At 40.6% G+C, this 18849-nt stretch overlaps 1 non-coding gene and 2 pseudogenes across 1 annotated transcript; all 3 read right to left on the reverse strand.

The window, feature by feature from the left end:
* Nucleotides 1-2957: 2957 nt before the first annotated feature.
* LOC147312660 (U2 spliceosomal RNA) lies at nt 2958-3052 on the reverse strand (annotated as a pseudogene).
* A 629-nt stretch (nt 3053-3681) lies between these two features.
* On the reverse strand, nt 3682-3764 carry trnal-uaa (transfer RNA leucine (anticodon UAA)). The gene has a single exon. It is a non-coding gene; the product is annotated as a tRNA-Leu (tRNA).
* An 849-nt stretch (nt 3765-4613) lies between these two features.
* LOC147312662 (U2 spliceosomal RNA) lies at nt 4614-4837 on the reverse strand (annotated as a pseudogene).
* Between the last annotated feature and the right edge of the window lie 14012 nt (nt 4838-18849).

Consider the following 18849-nt stretch of genomic DNA (forward strand, 5'->3'; position numbering starts at 1 on the left):
TCAGCAAACCTTAAGCTTGATGCAGACTACTGCTTAACAATTATCCACCTTACATCATAACCGATTAAGGTGCCTCTTCATATTAATATTATGTCATTGTTAATATTATCCTCTTTGTCTTATATAACAGTAATAGCATATTATATTTTATCAGTGTGTACCACTATACTACTACTGAGCCAATTTGATAGTTAGGATCATCTTATTCAGCAAACAGATAATTTTGAATTCATCCAATCTGCGGTCACATTTGTTCTCTCTGTTGCATGGCGGACCAGGCAGTTCTATTATAATATATTATTTATATTTTATTTTGTATCCATCAAGGGCTTCAGATGACCTGCAGAATCATCCTTTTCCCAGGGTGGAGACAGTTACCTTTTCACACACTGTCCTTGGCTGAACAGTGACACAGCCTTAATATACTTTATTTATGTTATTAAAATATTTTCGTGTGAATTATTTGCTTTATATTCATTTTATACATTGTGAGCATGGTCATCATGCCAACTGTGTTTCATTGATAATATCACTTTACAGGTTGTTATCCTTGCTATTATTAATTTCAAATACTCTAAAGATAATTTCTACTGTAATTTTCCCTTTGTTCATCTTTATTTCGTACTTTTTATATTTATATCTACTCAGTGGGGTCTGTTTTCAACCCTTTTAAACTACTTCAAACTACTGTGATCTCTAGTTTTCACTTAATAAAGGATTATTATGTTCTTCCTGATATGGGTGTTGCTGCAGATGTGGCTGCAGGAGTGAGTGATGGTTTACTAAAAAGATTGTGGGAACTGCACAGTGTCTCGTCTTCTGGTTTTACTAAACTGGCAGTTGAGTTCTATTCTTCTGACTGTTTATATTTTGTTTTCTTAAATCTCTCAGTTTACAGACACTGTTTTTGTCCGGCGTCTGGACTTTTCTTTTCTCACCACTGCTCGTCAGCAGGAGTGAGTTTTAATTTCACTTGCTTGATTACCCATCTTATTTATGTATTTACTTATTTTTGTTTAAGTAATATATACACAATACAGCTGCTATCACCTTCGCTGGTATTAGAGACGAGAGTGGTTGCTCACACGCCCTTCTACTTTCGGACTATTTCCAAAAGCGGTGTGAACTTTACGAGACGGAACTCGACCGTTCTCTCAACTCACCAGCACGTCAGTGAATAGCAGTAAAAGAAAAACACAGTAGGAGCAGCTCAGTCTCTTATTGGACCGTGAAAATTCAGCTTGCTCCGTTAATTAAAACAATACATACACACACACACACACACACACACACACACACATTCACATTCACACCTATTCGCGCGATCGGAACCCTTATCATAAGGGGAGCTGCCAGTCTTTCTGTAGACGAGCTACTTATTCCCTAGACCCTGTCTAGACCCAGCTGGGGGAGCTACCCAGAGCTCCAAACCTAACCCACAGAAGTGGGGAGCTTCCAGTCGACGAGCTCCAAGCTACCAGCCGACGAGCTACTTTAAACCCACAGAGGTGGGGAGCTTCCAGTCGCGACGAGCTACTTTCGCTATTTTAAATTCCCTGAATTTAAAATACGCTTTTACGCAAGATTGTGTCAGTGTGTCTGTATCTACCTGGTCGGTGTCGCCGGGTCTGGTCCACCTCGATCGGGCCCCACCACCGTGGGTCGCTTTCTAAGACGTTGGCCAAGACCCGAATTTAACGCTCTTGGTCTTTTATCACACACCTAGTATGTGAGCTGTCGACAGGCGAGCAACGTGGACTGGTCACGGAGATGGGACACGATGGAGGCGCTCCGGCTCCGAAGGACCAAGAAATGTTGGGGGAAAACTCTGTAAAAAACCCAGGAGAAATAAAGACACAATGAGTCAAAGTTACTTTCTTTATCAAACGTGTACACGGGTGAGCTGCTAAGAACAACTCACACCATGCACAGTGGCTTGGTAATTTTTATAGGCACAGAGCACAGAGACAGTGAGAACAGGATAACAAATAATAAACAGATAAAATAAAACAACTCCATATATGGTGCTAGTCTCGTCAGCAGAGGGCTAGGGAAGATAAAACAATCTAAAACAATATGTCCCAGAAACAAGATGTGTTTGCTGGGAAAGTCTAAAAAGATAATTCTAAACTAATCTAACCATAGGCAGAGGGCAGACAAAAGGCATCTTTGTACATTTAAAAGAAGGTAAAGAAACATAGAATCATTTTTCCTGTAACAACCATCTTACATTTCCATTTGCTCAACATTCCATTGAATACTTTTCATATTTCACAAAAACATCTTTTACATCATTCATAATAATCCTTCCACCTGTCCTTAATCGTGTCTATTCCCCATCTTTGTAATTCATGCCGATATATCCCCTCAAATTCCCTCTCTATATCCTTTATTGTTCCCATCTCTTTCCATTCATACCCCCCCCCCTTATATACCCCTGTCTTGCCCTCCATATCTTAAGTTTTGTAATTGATAACAACATACAACGTATTTTATTTTCCTCCTTCTTTTTATCCTTAGGCCTAAGATAAGTTATTTCCTCATATGTCAAAGCCTCTAGTCCCTTATACCTCCTCTTCATTCCAACCCATACCTTTTTTGCATATTTGCACCCCCATAGGACGTGTTCAATCGTTTCTTCCTCTGTGCAATTATCCCTCGGACATTCTTTTAACTTCCCCAAATTATGTGCATACATCGTAGTCCTTACAGGTAATTTCCTATGTAGGTGCATCCAATTAAAATCTTTCAAAACATTCTTATAACTCTTATCCTGTGCGTATTCCCAAACTTCCGAACTCACTATCCCCTGGTTGTAGTTAGCATTCCTCACCAGTTTTTTATACAGAAGATTAAAAAGGAAACGTTTTCAATACAAACAAATAATTTCTATAAAAAACCACGTACCTTTGCGCTGCAATAAATAACCAAGGTTTCACCGCCCAGACACCCAAAGGAGAGGGTCGCAGTCCTAGACTAAGACCAAAAATCAAGTGCGAAATGATAAGAACAGATACTACACTTGATCTTAGCCAAAAGGCCGAGAAGCGATACCCACATATCGCACGACAGAAACGACTCATTCTGCTTACTGCAACTCTAACTCATGGTTACAATGAAGAACACAGTCGCCTTCTAACAAATGGTAGAGGACAGGTCGATGTTTTACTGACGTTTTACCTCCGAAACATCACAATATAACTATGGTCGGCATGTTTCAGTTTTTAAACGGCGCCACATATATGACGACACTTTAGTTTCTGAAACGCCGGTCAGCGCATGCCGGTTAATGAGATTCAAAATCACGTGGTCGCCTGCAGTCCAATCAGCGGTCGTTGAGACGGAGCGTCTTCAATTCATTTTTATAACTTTCTTGGCGTTATAATTGTTTTCATAATATGATAATTACATACTGTTACATTTTTCTCCTCCCGGTAACTGTATTCCTGTTATGTCTGGGCTTTCCCTAATTGCACAAGCCAACGGTTCTACATATAACATGTACAGTAAGACTGAGAGGGGGCGACCTTGGCACAGACCTCTCATTTGTCTTTCATCCCAGCTTTTTTGGGGGTGACTGGGTGGGGGGATATTGCTCACAGCAAATTCCTAAAAACTCCTATTGATCATTGGTGCTCCCATAGATACATTTCAGTTTACCAGTCATGAGGCTCCAAATTATACCAGGAGTGGGGTTTGAACCCACGAGAGCATGCGCTCATTGGAGCTTAAGTCCAACGCCTTAACCACTCGGCCATCCTGATGCATATATATTGTGCATGCGTGTTCCTTTAGGAAACAGGAAGATTGCTAGGAGAAAGAAACGTATTAATCTTGTTTGTTAGGATCATAGCCATAAATGGAGGACTCTTATAAAGTCCATGGATTTTCATTCACACATATTACATGAGGTATCTACTCTTTACACACTAAGGATCCACACTACCAGGGCTACGGCACACAGCTGTTTTATAAATCATCAAAACCAATACTATCCTAAGATTTATTATATACAAAAATGATCTGTTCCAAAATGTTTTCATGTAATCCTGAAAACAGAAAAACAATCTTCTGCACTATTAACCATCCACAAATGGAAACAACAGACAATACAGGTGATTTTAGCTAAAAAGCCAAGAAAAAATTGTGTGGTTTATATTTTTTTTCAAACGATGTAATTTACAGCCACAGAGGACAGAAAGCTGCAGTATGTAGAGAAAGAGAAGAGTTAAACCTATAATCAACATGAGTCCTTGTAGATGGCAGCCTCCGGTTTTTAAAGACTTCTATTGGTCTCTAGTGGACAACAGAGGTAACTGCAGGATTGGAGCCAGAATAGTGTAACTGCAGTTCAAAACGACATATTTTTTTGATTTCCCATAGAAAGTGTGTGTCCAGCCACGTGTCAGTCCAAGTGGCAGGATGTAGTAATTCTGGTAATAGTTAAATGTAAGTCATTCACAAATATTAAGTGGCAACATTTCAGTCTGACTAACCTTGGAAGATTACACGAAGACAATGTCCAGATATGCAGACGCACACATATATCTAGCGTATAAGAAATTTCTTTGCACAAACTGTTGAGTCAAATGCCATTTGTTTTTCACAGCTTCAGGGGGTGCACCGTTCCTAGAAATACTGCAATACCAGGTCGATGCGTGGAGTGGACGGAGCAAGCCCCTATTCCATCTCCCTGCTCCAAAAATCAATTTAATATATGGTCCCCGGGTAGGGGACGTATCAGATATTAAACTGATAAGAACAGATTTTTTTTTCCTTCTTTTTATTTTCTTTCCACAACAATTCCAGCATTTTACCTTTTCCTTTAAAATGATAAGGTTACTTTCACTTTTCTCCCAACATTCGTTCATAACAAAAAAAAAAAAAAAAAAAAAAAAATCCTATTTTCATCTTTCCCCATACAAAGTAACATTTTCAAATAACTTATCATATTACTCCTTATCTCCCCCTTCCCACTTTACCCCTTACCCTTTATCTACCACCTCCTTTTGGGTACTTTCAAAAAATAATCTTTCCATCTATCCTTAATCGTATCGATTCCCCATTTTTGTAGTTCGTACCAATATATCCCTTCAAATTCCTTCTCTATAGCCTTAATCGTCCCAATTTCCCCCCATTTAAATCCCCCCGTTATGCAGCCCTGTCTTGCCTTCCATAATTTAAGCTTAATAATTGACAACAACATACAACGTATTTTATGTCTCTCATTTGTTTTGCCCTTAGCCCTAAAAAAAGTGATTTCTTCATACGTCACCATCCCCAACCCTTTGTACTTCCCCTTTACCCCTTCCCATACCTTTTTAGCGTATTCACATCCCCATAGTACATGTTCAATTGTTTCTTCTTCTACACAATTTTCCCTTGGACACTTTTTTTGTTTCCCCAAATTATGTGCATGCATTGTGACCCTCACTGGTAGCCTTTTATGTAAGTGCATCCAGTTAAAGTCCTTTAAAACATTTTTGAAACTCTTGTCCTGTGCAAGTTCCCACACTTCCGGGCTCACCGTTACCTGATTGTGATTAACTTTCCATACCAGTTTTTTGTATAAAAGTTTATGATTTAATACTGTATCCACCTCTTTACATTCCGAATGTTTCTTCCCCCATCTAACCATCCTCTGCAAATATTCTGGTCTAGACTCTGCTTTGGGACCTTTATTTTCCCACCCAATCAAAAACCGGTATGGTATCGCTAACCAAAACCATAACAATATTTGGCATTTATGCATATAAGTCTTTTTCAATAATGTACAAACATTTGCATAAAATATTGTATCCAACTTTAAAGGAACGTTCGGTACCCCTTTCCCACCATCTGCAATTTCTTGATACATGTGTACTCTTTTTACATACTCATAACCCCCCCCATATGAATTTGAATATCCCCCTCGTTATTTGTACTCTATAAATCTGAGGCATCGGAAACACATAGGCCAAATGTAATAGTTTCGGCACTACCTCACTCTTTATGACCAAAACTTTCCCCGATATTGTAAGTTTTCTTGCTTTCCATAGGCCTAATTTTTTATCCACCGCATTCATCTTCTCTTTCCAATTACAGAAAGCATCACCTTCCTTATTTCCAAATGAAATTCCTAAAATGTCCATAGGACCTTCACACAAAGTGAATTCACAAATGTTGTCTTTTCTACCCTCCCATATCCCCAAATATTTGTACTTTGTTTTCTCTTTATTTATTTTCGATCCCGTCGCTTTTTCGTAAGCTTTTAAAATTTCTATCACTTCCCTTAAGCTATCATCATCTGCCAGATATAATATCGTATCATCTGCATATTGCGATATTTTTAAGCTTTCCCCCCGTGGCATCATTATCCCTTTCACTATTTGGCTCTCCCTTATTGCACAGGCCAAAGGTTCGACATAAAGCACGTAAAGTACGACAGATAATGGACACCCTTGTCTCAAACCTCTTGTTTGGTACACTTTTTCTGTAAGAAAACCATTTAATTTAATTTTTGAGTTTATGCCCTTGTATAAAATTTTTACCCTTTTTATAAAAGCCTCTCCTAACCCCATTTCCTCCATTACCCTCCACAAAAAATCATGATCTACCCTATCGAACGCCTTTTGCTGATCCAAACTAACACAAATTGCTGCTATATTTCTATCTCTTACATATGTAAGTATATCCCTATGTAATTGTACGTTCCAAGTAATTTGCCTCCCCTGGACCCCACACGTTTGATCCTTCTCCACTATGTGTGACATTACTCCTACGAGTCTATTTGCGAGTATCTTGCTCAAAATCTTGTAGTCCACACATAACATGGTTAGAGGTCTATAATTATCGAGTTGATGTGGATTACCTTTCTTAAATAATATAGAAACCACGCCCATCTTCATACTCTCTGTCATCACCTCTCCCTCCATGATTTCCTTAAAAACCCCCAACAAATGTATCCCCACCACTCCCCAAAACGTCTCATAAAATTCCTTTGTTAGACCATCTATTCCCGGCACTTTATTTGCCTTCATTCCCTTTATCACGTTATATGCCTCATCTATTGTCACTTCTCCTTCTAGCCTATCCCTTTCTTCTCCCGCTAATCTCTTCTTTATTTTCTTTAAGAAGAAATCCCCCTTCTCTCCCTCTAGTTTTTCTTTCCTAAACAAATCCTCATAATATTCTTTCACCACTTTTAACATATTTTCCCTCCCCTCGATCATTTTCCCATCCTTCTCTAATTTCGTTATAACCCCTCTTTTATCCCTACTTTTCATTTTTTTTAAAAAAGAAAGCTGAACATTTCTCATTTTCCTCGTACTCCTCCTGCTTTATTTTATATATTTCAGCCCTTGCCTTCCTCTCAAGTAATTCTTCTTGCTTCAATTTTAAATTTTCTATTTTCTCGTCCATATTTTTATTTTTTCCCTCGTTTTGTTTTACATAAGTATGTTCTATCTCTTTCTGTAGCGTACAAAATTCTTCTTTTCTTGATTTTGACCTCTCCGTACAGTAATCCACTGTGAATTTTTTAATTTTATTTTTTACATCCTCCCACCAATCTAATTTCTTCATATATAGATTTTTCATCTCTGCCCATAACGGGAAGAGCTCTAAGAATTTTTCCCTATAATCTTTTTCCGTAAGTACTTCATTATTTAATTTCCAATATCCCTTTCCAAATTCCGTTCCTTCTATCTCCAATTCCGCCTCTACAGCTTGATGATCCGTGAACAGTGCCGGTATTATTTTCCCTCGCTTTATTTTACACTTTTTGTCTACCAATATATAATCCAATCTACTTTTCACCCCTCTTGTATTCTTCCATGTATACTCTACTCGTTTCCCCTGTAATTTGGCCATTACATCTATCAAACCATATTTTTTTATGAATGTCTTAAAAGGGAGGGAAGATTTTTCCTTCTCCAAAGAACAATTAAAATCCCCTCCCACTATAATATTCTTTCTTGTCATGAAACAGGTATCCATTTTTAAAAAAAGTTCTCTTCTCAACTTTGGATCCACCTGTGCATACACATTTATTATCCGACTTTGCATCCCGCTTTTTTCCACATCTACGACCATCACCCTTCCCTGTATTATCGTATAACTTTCCTTTATCTGTATACTTTTATTTCCACATAACACTCCAACCCCTGTCCCATGTACCCCCCCTATACTCCACGCAGATTCTCCTCCTCTCCATTCCTCCGTGAAAACAGCAACATCCCCTTCATCCTTTAAATGTACTTCTTGCAATAAACAAACATCAAAATTATAAAATAATAAAAATTCATAAACCATTTGTCTCTTTCGGGCATTTTTAAGCCCCCTTAAGTTTAACGTAATTATTCGAATTTTCCCCATATCCCAACAACAAAAAGGAAATACAAAAACAAAACCATGGGGACATATTTAAACTTAAGATCCGGAGACAACAACAAAGAAAAATAAAAATAAAAATACCAACTTTAACTGTCCATATTAACATGTGCCAATAAGTTTTTTATAAAGGAATCTTCTGACTTTTCTTCACTTTCGGCATCCTCTTCTATGTCCCCATCGCTTGTTAAGTCACTTGTAAGAGTATGCATACATTCAGTCTGTGTTCCTCTCAGGACGTACCCCTCCTCATTCCCCACCTCCTCAGTCCGCTCCTCTCTGCCCTCCTTACCTTTCATCTTAGTCTCTTCTGAAGAAGCGCCCGAACTCACCTTCCTCCGTCTCTTGGCAGTTTTTCTCCGTGGCTTAGCTACCACTTCCCATATCTGACCGTCCTCACCTTGCTTCTCGGCATCCTGTTCACAAATCGTTTCTCCTTTCTCCTTTCTCTGTTCCACTCCGTCTTCCATACTCCCAGCTTTCTCCTCATTAGTCTGATTTTCGGCAGCTGGTGGCACCTCCTGTGCTTTTTCTCCAGTATCAGTTTCTATGTCCGCTTCTCTGTGATGTTCAACCTCGATTCCAAACTTAGCCGCCTCCGAATATGACCTGGGCTTAGTACAGTCTCTTGCCATATGCGCATCCGAGTCACATAAATGACACCTTCTAGGCTCCTTGCAGTCTCTTGTTATGTGGCCAATTTTTCCACAACTCCTGCACCTCATTTGTTCACAATTGTCTGCATTATGCCCAGTGCTACCACATTTCCTGCATGCTTGAGGCTGCCCTGCATAAACCAGGAAGCCTCTATCCGCTCCAATAGAGAACACCGCGGGCGGGTGACAATACCCGTCCTCGGTGGCCGCATCCACTTTGAGTTTGACACGAAATTGTCTTTTTCCGGTCCATAGGCTGTTAAGTCTAATTGTTGAATGTTGCCATTGTGTTTCTTAAATTTGTACAGTCTTAGTTTAAGCAGTAGGATCAAAGCCATTCCTTTGATTCTGACCACCTCTCCAGCCACTCTGTGCTGGGGGAGGTTTTATTGTAGATACATCCTAACTTGAAGATCTGTTTGATGTTTGGTAGAGCTTCCTACCCTTTGTATGGTTTCACTGTGTTATCTTTGGTAAACCATACATTGGGTGTGGGGGAAGACTACCCTCTTTATGACCAAGGATGTTGTTCCTGCTTTTAGGTTTTATGACCCTTTGACCAACACACACACACACACACATTCTCACATAACACACACACATTCTCACACACACACACACTCAGTGTATACATTTACATACAGTGCCTTGTCTTTGTAACCAAAGGGGGGTTGCAAGGGGAGGTGTTTTGTAAACTATTGTTTGAAGTTTGTCAATAAAAGGCGGCGAGAGGAGGCCACCAGTGTGGTCATTTCAACGTGCTGGTCACAGACGAGAGGCCTCCCTTGCGCAAGAAATCGATCGAACACTGTTGCCTTGCTTTTCTTTCATGGGAATAAGTCTTGGATACAGCGGGGTCTGAGTTTAGACCCAACATTTATTTGGTCCTTCGGAGCCGGAGCCTAACACATTGCATCCACCGAGGAGAGGGAGAGGACGCCACCGCAACGTCTGGGATGATTGACGTAAAGCCCTGGTGTTTTTGGCTTGCCACCAGGCCGGGAAGTTTGCGCCTGACCTCCCCTCGGGATGGATGACGATTGACGGGATCCAGAGACTCTTCCCATGAACGTAAACAAACAGTGAGTACAGAAGGCCTTAGAGAGTGTCTCTATAACCGTGTGAATGAATGTGGGATCCTAGAAACGCGTCACCGTGATTCTGCGTGAAACGTTTGAGTCCCGGGGAGCGCTGGTCACGAGAGCGCACGTGGACCCAAAACAATAGAGAGCGGCTACGGGCTGTGCGTTAAACGTGAGTCCGGGAGCGCGCTAGCCGCGTGAGAGAGACGCAGGCTTCTCCGCCGTTTGGGGCGTGGAGAGAACCTAGGTTCAGAGTCCGGAATCTCCGCCATATGGGGCGTTTGAGAGTTTTCAACAGAGAGCGCTAGCTGTGCGTGCAGACGCAAGCGATAGGCCTATGTTGTGTGTGTGTGTGCGGGCCAGACGTGGTCTGCGTGAGTGTGGCTGATTGTTGTCTTGTAATGGAGAATAAAATGTGTAAGTCTGCCTTAGAAGGAGATGTAAAATTTATGGAGAAATTTTTACCAGGCAGCACGCAGTATGTAGGTTGTTGGCGTAAGAAATGTGGATTTGAAGGGACATTAGTGGAAGTTCAGTGTAAAATGCTGGTAGAAAGAATAGCTGTAAGTGTAGCAGGTAAAACAGGTAAAGCGAAGCAGAGGAAGGAATTGCAGTTAGCAATTGCTAAGTTGTGGCTGGAGCAGGCTCAGAAGAGGAGAGAAGCACAGAATGTTAAAAGAGCAATATTGCAAGAAGTAGTTGTGAAACCTGAGGATGAAACTACAGCTCAATCCACTGCAACTACTCTAGAACAACACCGTAGAAAAGCATTAGGAAGAGCAAGAATGTTAGCAGAAAGTAGAGTCAGAGAAGAGCGTGAGAGAGCAGAGGTAGAAGTGGAGGAGAGATTAGAGGCATATTAGGAGCAGCATTGAGTCCAAGACAGACTAGGCAAGAGAGGAGACAGAAAAGATGAAGAAAGTTTTTCTCCTGATCAATTCCGCGAGTGTGAGAGTGTCTGACGTCATGGTGTGTGTGAAAGGTATCCAGCTGGGGCAGACGTGATTCTGCAGGTCACCTGCCCAGTGGACAAAAAGAAATAAAATAGTTGTGTGGATGAATGATGGCACGAAGAGTGTTTGGTGTTTCTCAGTCTGAAACAGCTGTAATGCTATTTTCTGTTTTGGAGAAAAGTACAGTTAAAGAAAAAAAACAGAGAGATGTGTGTTGTTTTAAGCAGTGATGAGAATAATGGAAGTGTGGTGAGAGATGAACACAAAAACATACTGAAAATGCATTAACTATACTAACCCCACATGCATATACACATACAATGATACTCATGAGACCAGACAGCATCTTAAGCATGAGATTCTGTTTGTCATCTTGTCCAAGTCACTAGTAAGATGAAAGTGATACATAGACTAGTGGACTGAATATTATAGGAGGACAGATGGTTGCATCATAGAGGAGGAAACAGAATGCTGATGAGAGGTCTTGAATGAGTGAGTTGAGTGAGCTGATTGTGAGTTTCTGGTGTGTGAAGACGTTTTACCATGGCACACATTTAGTTACATGAGAACTAAAACTTATTATGTGCTAAGACAACAGGGTTATGCTGTATGTTGTGTGTATGGCTGATTGGATGAATGTTTGAGATTAAACTGGCTGTTTGATTTGTCTTTATTACTAAAGTTGAACCTGCCAATTGGGTTGTTACGATTTATCCCCCTGGCATGAAGAACACGTGTCATGATTTAAACAAGGCCTATCTTTCCTTTATTTTCTTTGATTTCTTTGATTTTCTTTCTTTTATTTTGTTACTTTCATGGTGCACTGAAAGTTTTGTTTGATGATCTCTGTTTGAGCAGATCTGCACGATTAGAATCGAAGCGTCGTCAAGAAAACTGTTGCAAAGTGAGCTTCTCCAAAATTAAAATGGGCTCTTATTTGGGACAATCAGGAAACAAATTCCTCCAAAAGGATTCAACGAGAAAATCCAGTCTAAATTATTTTTCTTTTTGAAATGACGTTGTTTTGCTGAGCGTGGAAACGGATGCGACGATAATTTCCACAATTAGCAAAAGAAGGAATCACTGAGTGAATGAGTAAGAATTTTAAAATAAATGGGGAACTGACTGACTGACTTAACACCATTGTGTGAAGTCAACCCCCACTTGACAAAGGTGTGGATGTATCTCTGTGTGTGTCTCTGTTACAGGAGCAGAAAGATGATAGCAACATCTGAGGTTGCGTGATGGTTTAACCTTTTAAATGCCATTTTTATGTTTGTGAATCTATCAGAGGTGTGTTATTCATGGGCTTGTGGTACTCACAGAAGTTACTGTGAGAAAGTGTGTACACACCTGCGCAGCGCTAACATTTGCATTTTTTCTTACAGCATTGCAGTTTTTCATGTGATTTGATGATGTGGTTTTTAGCAGAACAACTGGTGGATGTTTGTTTCTTTATTTCAGGTTTTGTTTTCTTTAAGAGTGCATGTAGCATTCAGCAGAAGTGGACAAGTGACATGAGTAAAACAAATAAGAGATTACGATATTTATGGAGTAGTTTATTATGGGCTCATTTGCTGGCCACTTTTGGACCCATAATAATATATGAGTGGAGTGACTTTGCTTAAGGGAAGTCACCGATTACATTAATGTTAACTGAGCACATGGGATGATCCATGTTTGAGGCGAATTATGGTAACAATAGTGATTTAATGATTTGAGAAAACCTGCACATGACACTTGTCTTGCTGATGCTGAATGCTTGTTACCCTTGTGATATACTTGTTTATAAGTGTGAAGTTTAATTTTACTTCCAGATCTTGTTTTCCAGGCCATGATGGTGAGTATGCAGGCTCCTGGTGGAGCCAGTTTTTAAGGCAGGGATCCAGGTTTGGTGAGTTGACGCATGAGAGTGTCCATGCGTCAAGAGGTGGGGTCCAGAAGTAACATTAAACAATGTTTTCTATTATTGTTGCAGTGATTTGTGTGATTAGCTGTTTATTTACAAGTATTAAACCTATGCAAGTGGTGCATCCTTGTTCAGATGAGGCTTTGATGGCCTATAAGTGAAGTTCACTGATTACAATGTGGAATAACATTGAGATGTTAAATAATTTGGAATAAATTATGGGAAAACGTAGGAGTTTAATGAGTTTAGAATAAACCTGCAATGATACTTGTCTCTGTGATGCTGAATACTTTATTACTCTTATGATCTACAGTTGGTTGCGAATGTGAAGTTGTTTTAAATTTAAGACTTTGTCTTCTGTGATACAGGAGCTGGGAGCTAAACAAGCTGAACATTTAAGTGCTGATTAATGTTTTTACACAGGGTTACAGCTTGGAGTGAAGCTGCTCCAAGGGACAAACCCTGGAGATTGTTTTAGGGAGACTGTGCAACACTCTTGTACATGTCTCATTGGGGAGTTGACACATGGCGAAAGCCGTGTGGCGAGAGGAGTGTCATTTTTTCAATTTGTAGATGTCGTGAGATGCCATGATGAGAAGGAGTGACTGAGAGGATCGCCCACAAAATGGAACCTGAGGGAGCGTGCCAAGCTCCAAAAAGTGACAGCGCAGAGGAGGTCCAGCGATGGACTTGTGGTTCTGTGAACAGCACAAATGCAAGGTGACTGTAAAATAACTAACAGCACTTTTTCCACAAGTGAAGCCAGTAACTTACTATCCTAAAAGATTAGCTCTAGTTGCTCGTGCTTTACCTCCATGCGTGAGATCAGTATGTGCAGCAGCTTAAGCTGTACAATGTTTCAATAGTTTATTTCACCTTTTGCAATTGTTAGTTCCACACGAGGTAGATGTCTACTACTGCAGACTAAACTTACATTTCTGTCACCTACAAGACACTTGTCTTTAATGTTACTGTTACTCTCACAACCACACATATTACCATAAAGTGGTGCAGAATTCTGAATCTGTCCAACCCTTTTTGCCAACGGAGGAGGGCACTTCTCATGAGTGTAGAGAGCGCGAGGAGAAGACGTGTAAGCTGAGGGATGACTTAATAGATGTGCCACTCGTTGAGGAAAAGGTTTGGTTTGTTGATGATTTGAGTTTTATAACAGCAGAGGGACAGACTAGAACTGCTACATACTGTAGCAGACAGTGAGAGAGAGTTATCTATGTAGGACAACTAGCATGTTTCATGTTTGCTTGAGCAGCAGAGATGCTAGCTTTAACGGAAGCGTGTAAAGCTGTAGAGAGACAATATACACTGATAGGTAGTATACATTTGCTACTGTACATTTCTTTGTAGTGCAGTGAGTGAGACGAGGTGTGACAACCTCTACAGGGAAACCTGCAGAACACACCAAACTCTTGCAAATTCTGCTGGATGCAGCGTTATTAACCAGTGGAATTGCCGTTTGTAAATGTGCAGCACACATGTGAGGGAAAGATCCAGTTGCATTAGGAAAAGATTTTGCAGATAAGATCGCAAAAGAGGCAGCTGTAGTTAAACATGGTGTTAACATTTTGGAAATACAGCATCAGCAGACATGCACATCCACTCACCTACAGCAGGAAAACAGTTGTGACTTACAGAGGGAGCAAGCTTGCAGGATGATTTTTTTTATCTGTGTGATACACCAGTACTGCCTAATAATTTGTATAAGACTGCTGCTATTTTGAGCCATTGGCTATACCATGTCTCAAACAGGAGGGAGATGAGCAGTCGTTATACTCACTCTAGGATTATTAAATACTTTTAAAAAAAAAAAAAACTTTTTTGCAGAGAGAACTAATGGAACAGTAAAGTTAGGATTTAGGAAGACAGGCAGGACATGGTTAGACTGTATAGAATAAGTACACGAGGATTACTCCAACAGAGAATGGTCTGACTCTTTGAGATTACACATGTTAGAGGATTTAGAGTTAGAGTTAGAGTTCCAGTCTTCTGTAGTGATGATAGAAAAGCAGAAGAGAGAGCATATTAGCAGATTAGATGCTTGAAAATGTTTAAAAGTAAAGTAGTCATGAGAACAAATGATCTGCCAGATGATTCTGTTTCTTCGCAGGAGCAGAGCCTGAAGTCTGGAGATTGGATGATGATAAGGCCATGGAGAGGAAGTGCTGGTCCAGTCCATGGTGGGAAGGTCCATATCGGATGCTGCTGACGACGACCACAGCAGTGAAGATTGCCGGAAGGAACACTTGGATATATCAAGCGCACTGCAAGAAGGTGACACACATCCAGGCCAGCTCGGAGTAAGTGGCAGGAAGACCGGGAACAAAGGGGGGGGAAAGCCTCCAGGGCCCCTCGTCTCAATCCGGTGAAGAAACCAACTGAGCCACAGGTACTCATCAGAATGGCTGGGAATGTGCTGTGCATCTTCTTGTGCCTGTGGACCCTGAGTGGGATGACAGGAGCGCATTGGGACAGAGCAAATCACACCCAGTACCCGCATGGGTTTTCAACCAACTACTGGTGGCAGTTTAAGAACACAACCGGATAGCATCACTTGGAGCGAGACAGTTTGTTTGGTTGCTTTAGCAACACATCCAGGAACACTGCCAACTTTTCAACTGCTCTGAACCTGAATGGAAGGTTGATTCACCAGTAGCTGGGAAGGTGAACTGCTCTGGTGAGACAGACCTGCTCGTCTGACTCAAAGAATATGACTTGTTGCAGGACATTATACAGTTAAACGAACTGGAAACAGGCCAATTGCCTATGTGTACGAAGGACAATGGATTAGCCCAAGTTGGAGATTAACCATGGAACATGGCAACATCACTTATTCTTTTGTCTTCTGCAAGAAGGATGTAAACAGAGAAGCCTTTTGTCTACATTTACATCATGAACACTTGAGGTTTTGAGCCAAGAAGATCAAAACCCCTTGATCCAATTTCCTTTACAAAGCTTTTTCTGTGGTGACAACAGGACAGGAGAAGAGTTGTAAATGCAGATAATTCACCAGTTGACTCTAACCCCCACAGGATGCCTACAGTGAAAAGATTTGGGGGGTTGATAGGAGTCATAAAGAAGGGTGTTGACCAGGCTGCAGCTTTGAAGTTAGCTGAGAGCCATATGGACAAACAATAAAGTCAACTGATGCGTTTAAATACCTATGTCTGTATACAGTTGGATTGTAGAGACTAGAGATGGACCGATCCGATATTAGGTATCGGTATCGGTCCGATACTGACCTAAATTACTGGATCGGATATCGGAGAAAAATAAAAAATGTAATCCGATCCATTAAATATCACGAAAGCACCTCACAAAACTTGCGACACGCCGTAACTCACCTCAGAACGTTAGCACGTCGGAGCAGTATGCATCACGTGATAGAGCGGCTGTGGCATGCGGGACCTGTCGGTGCTCTGGATAGCATTTGGAGCTTCGCTAGCAACCCGGCATTTCATCTCCGACAAAGTTATCCCCGAGAGAAGTAAAGCAAGTGTGTAAGTCCATCTCTGAATGTTTGTAAAGCATTCCTGCGTTAAGCTTACCAAACGATATATGGAGCGACTGCCTCTTCTTGCTGCTACTTCAATCATGAAACTGCTTAACGATCAGCTGATCGGCTTTTCTGTCGCGAGTCCGTGTCTCTAGTTTGCTTTTGGCCCACTTTGCACCAGAAAGAGGAAACCAGCGGCTGAACAACAGCAGCACGTTTAAGCTTGATCAGCTGTTGTTAGAATGTATTTAATGTTACTTTCTACTCCAGGATCTTTTTCTACGTAGCTGACGCTGGTAACTGTGCAGGGGCGGATCTAGCAAAGTTTAGCCAGGGGGGCCGATGGGGCATTAACAGGGAAAAGGGGGCACAAAGACATACTTTTCTTTCTTATTCTCATTTAAAATGTCAAGCTTTTAATAAATAATTATCTGACACCCAAAGTTTTAATTTGATGCAAAATGAATAGAAGTCCATTACTGTATATAGTAACTATTAAGTCTAATATATATACCCTAGTAAGCTATAGTACTTTTTCCTTTGGGAAGGTACCATCTGTGCAGTCTGCAATTTTGTTGAAGAAAGATGTTGAATCTATTTAATATTTCTTGAAAAATAATTGATTTCTGTGCATTTTTTTCACACTGCATCAAATTAAGGTTGATTACGTCGATTAAGCATCATGAGGTGGAGCGTGAGGGGTGGTTCCCTATTTTTTATTTATTTATTTTTGTTGTTGCTGGGAGTTGGAACCCTATTAGTTAGGTTGCTTAATATTTACGCTAAGTGCTAAATACCAGAATAGGGAGGATGGTGTAGGTCTAAGTTTATTAGATTGATCAGTATTGCTGAACTATGAAACATTTTTTTTGCATACAGGTATAACAGAATAGCTTTAGTGTAGTTGTTGTTTTAAACTTGAGTATGAACTTATACAAAATGCAGCAAGATATTTTAAAAAACAGTTTTGTTGATTAAAAAACACTATATCGGATTCATATCGGTATCGGCAGATATCCAAATTTATGATATCGGTATCGGTATCGGACATAAAAAAGTGGTATCGTGCCATCTCTAGTAGAGACATATGATTTTTGAGAATGATGATTCTTCTTGTTTGACCTTTGACATTCAGTTGTGTACTTGAAGAAATACATAATGAATTGCACGACAGGAGTAGATCCGCCACAAGGCTGGATAGCTTGGTTACCGTCTGGTCCTTGGTGGCATCTTCTTTTGAAAATATTAATTCCTGTTTTTGAACTGTTGATACTGATTTGCTTATGTATAGGATGTAGTTTACTGTGCATGAATGAAATCTACACTGACACTGTCAAACAAGGGGTGCATAAGTTGAAATTTAAGAACAATGACAAAAAGGAGGGAAATGTTAAGTCTAATTGTTGAATGTTGCCATTGTGTTTCTTAAATTTGTACAGTCTTAGTTTAAGCAGTAGGATCAAAGCCATTCCTTTGATTCTGACCACCTCTCCAGCCACTCTGTGCTGGGGGAGGTTTTATTGTAGATACATCCTATCTGAAAGATCTGTTTCTTTTGATGTAAGCTTCCTGGGTTTATGACCCTTTGGTCAGCAGGAGGTAACACACACACACACACACACACACACACACACACACACACACACACACACACACACACACACACACACACACACATACATATAACACACACACTTACATACAGTGCCTTGTCTATGTAACCAAAGGGGGGTTGCAAGGGGAGGTGCTTTGTAAACTATTGTTTGAAGATTGTCAATAAAAGGCAGCGAGAGGAGGCCACCATTGGGGTCATTTTCGTGCTGGACACAGACGAGGCCTCCCTTGCGCAAGTAATTGATCGATCGACTGTCTTGTTTTCTTCATGATGAATAAGTCTCTAGAATTAGCGGGGTTTGTGGAAACACAGACCCAACATAGGCCCAAACCGTCCTTTATTTTCCGTACTCCTGGGAGTACAGTAACGTATCTTCCCAGGAAATACTTAATAGTCTCTTCAGTAACCCAAGGATTGTACATGTGTACAGTTAAGATCCTATAATCATTCCTATACAATGGAGTTACCGTATATTTCCTCAGTTCTTCATCTTCTTCTCTGATGCACCTCCTTCTTACTTCCTCCGCATACTGTCCCGTGCAAAAGGTCACGTCGTAGTGTTTACTCGCCGTGCTCTGCTGAAGACAGTAGATCTCCTCCGGCTGTATCTTTAAAGCTTCATAGAGGATCCTTCGTCCAAAGTTGATTCTGTCGTGGAAATCTTCTTCTTTCTCCATAAGTTCAAATCTCAAAGTATTTCTTGTACCATGCGTCCATGCATTCCTCTCATGAAAATTGGCCGACGCCGCCGCC

Source organism: Aulonocara sp. 'chitande type north' Nkhata Bay, linkage group LG15, assembly GCF_057382095.1.
Source record: "Aulonocara sp. 'chitande type north' Nkhata Bay isolate Kocher_YH1m ecotype deep benthic linkage group LG15, A_spYH_male_GT1.1, whole genome shotgun sequence".
Lineage (NCBI taxonomy): Eukaryota > Metazoa > Chordata > Actinopteri > Cichliformes > Cichlidae > Aulonocara > Aulonocara sp. 'chitande type north' Nkhata Bay.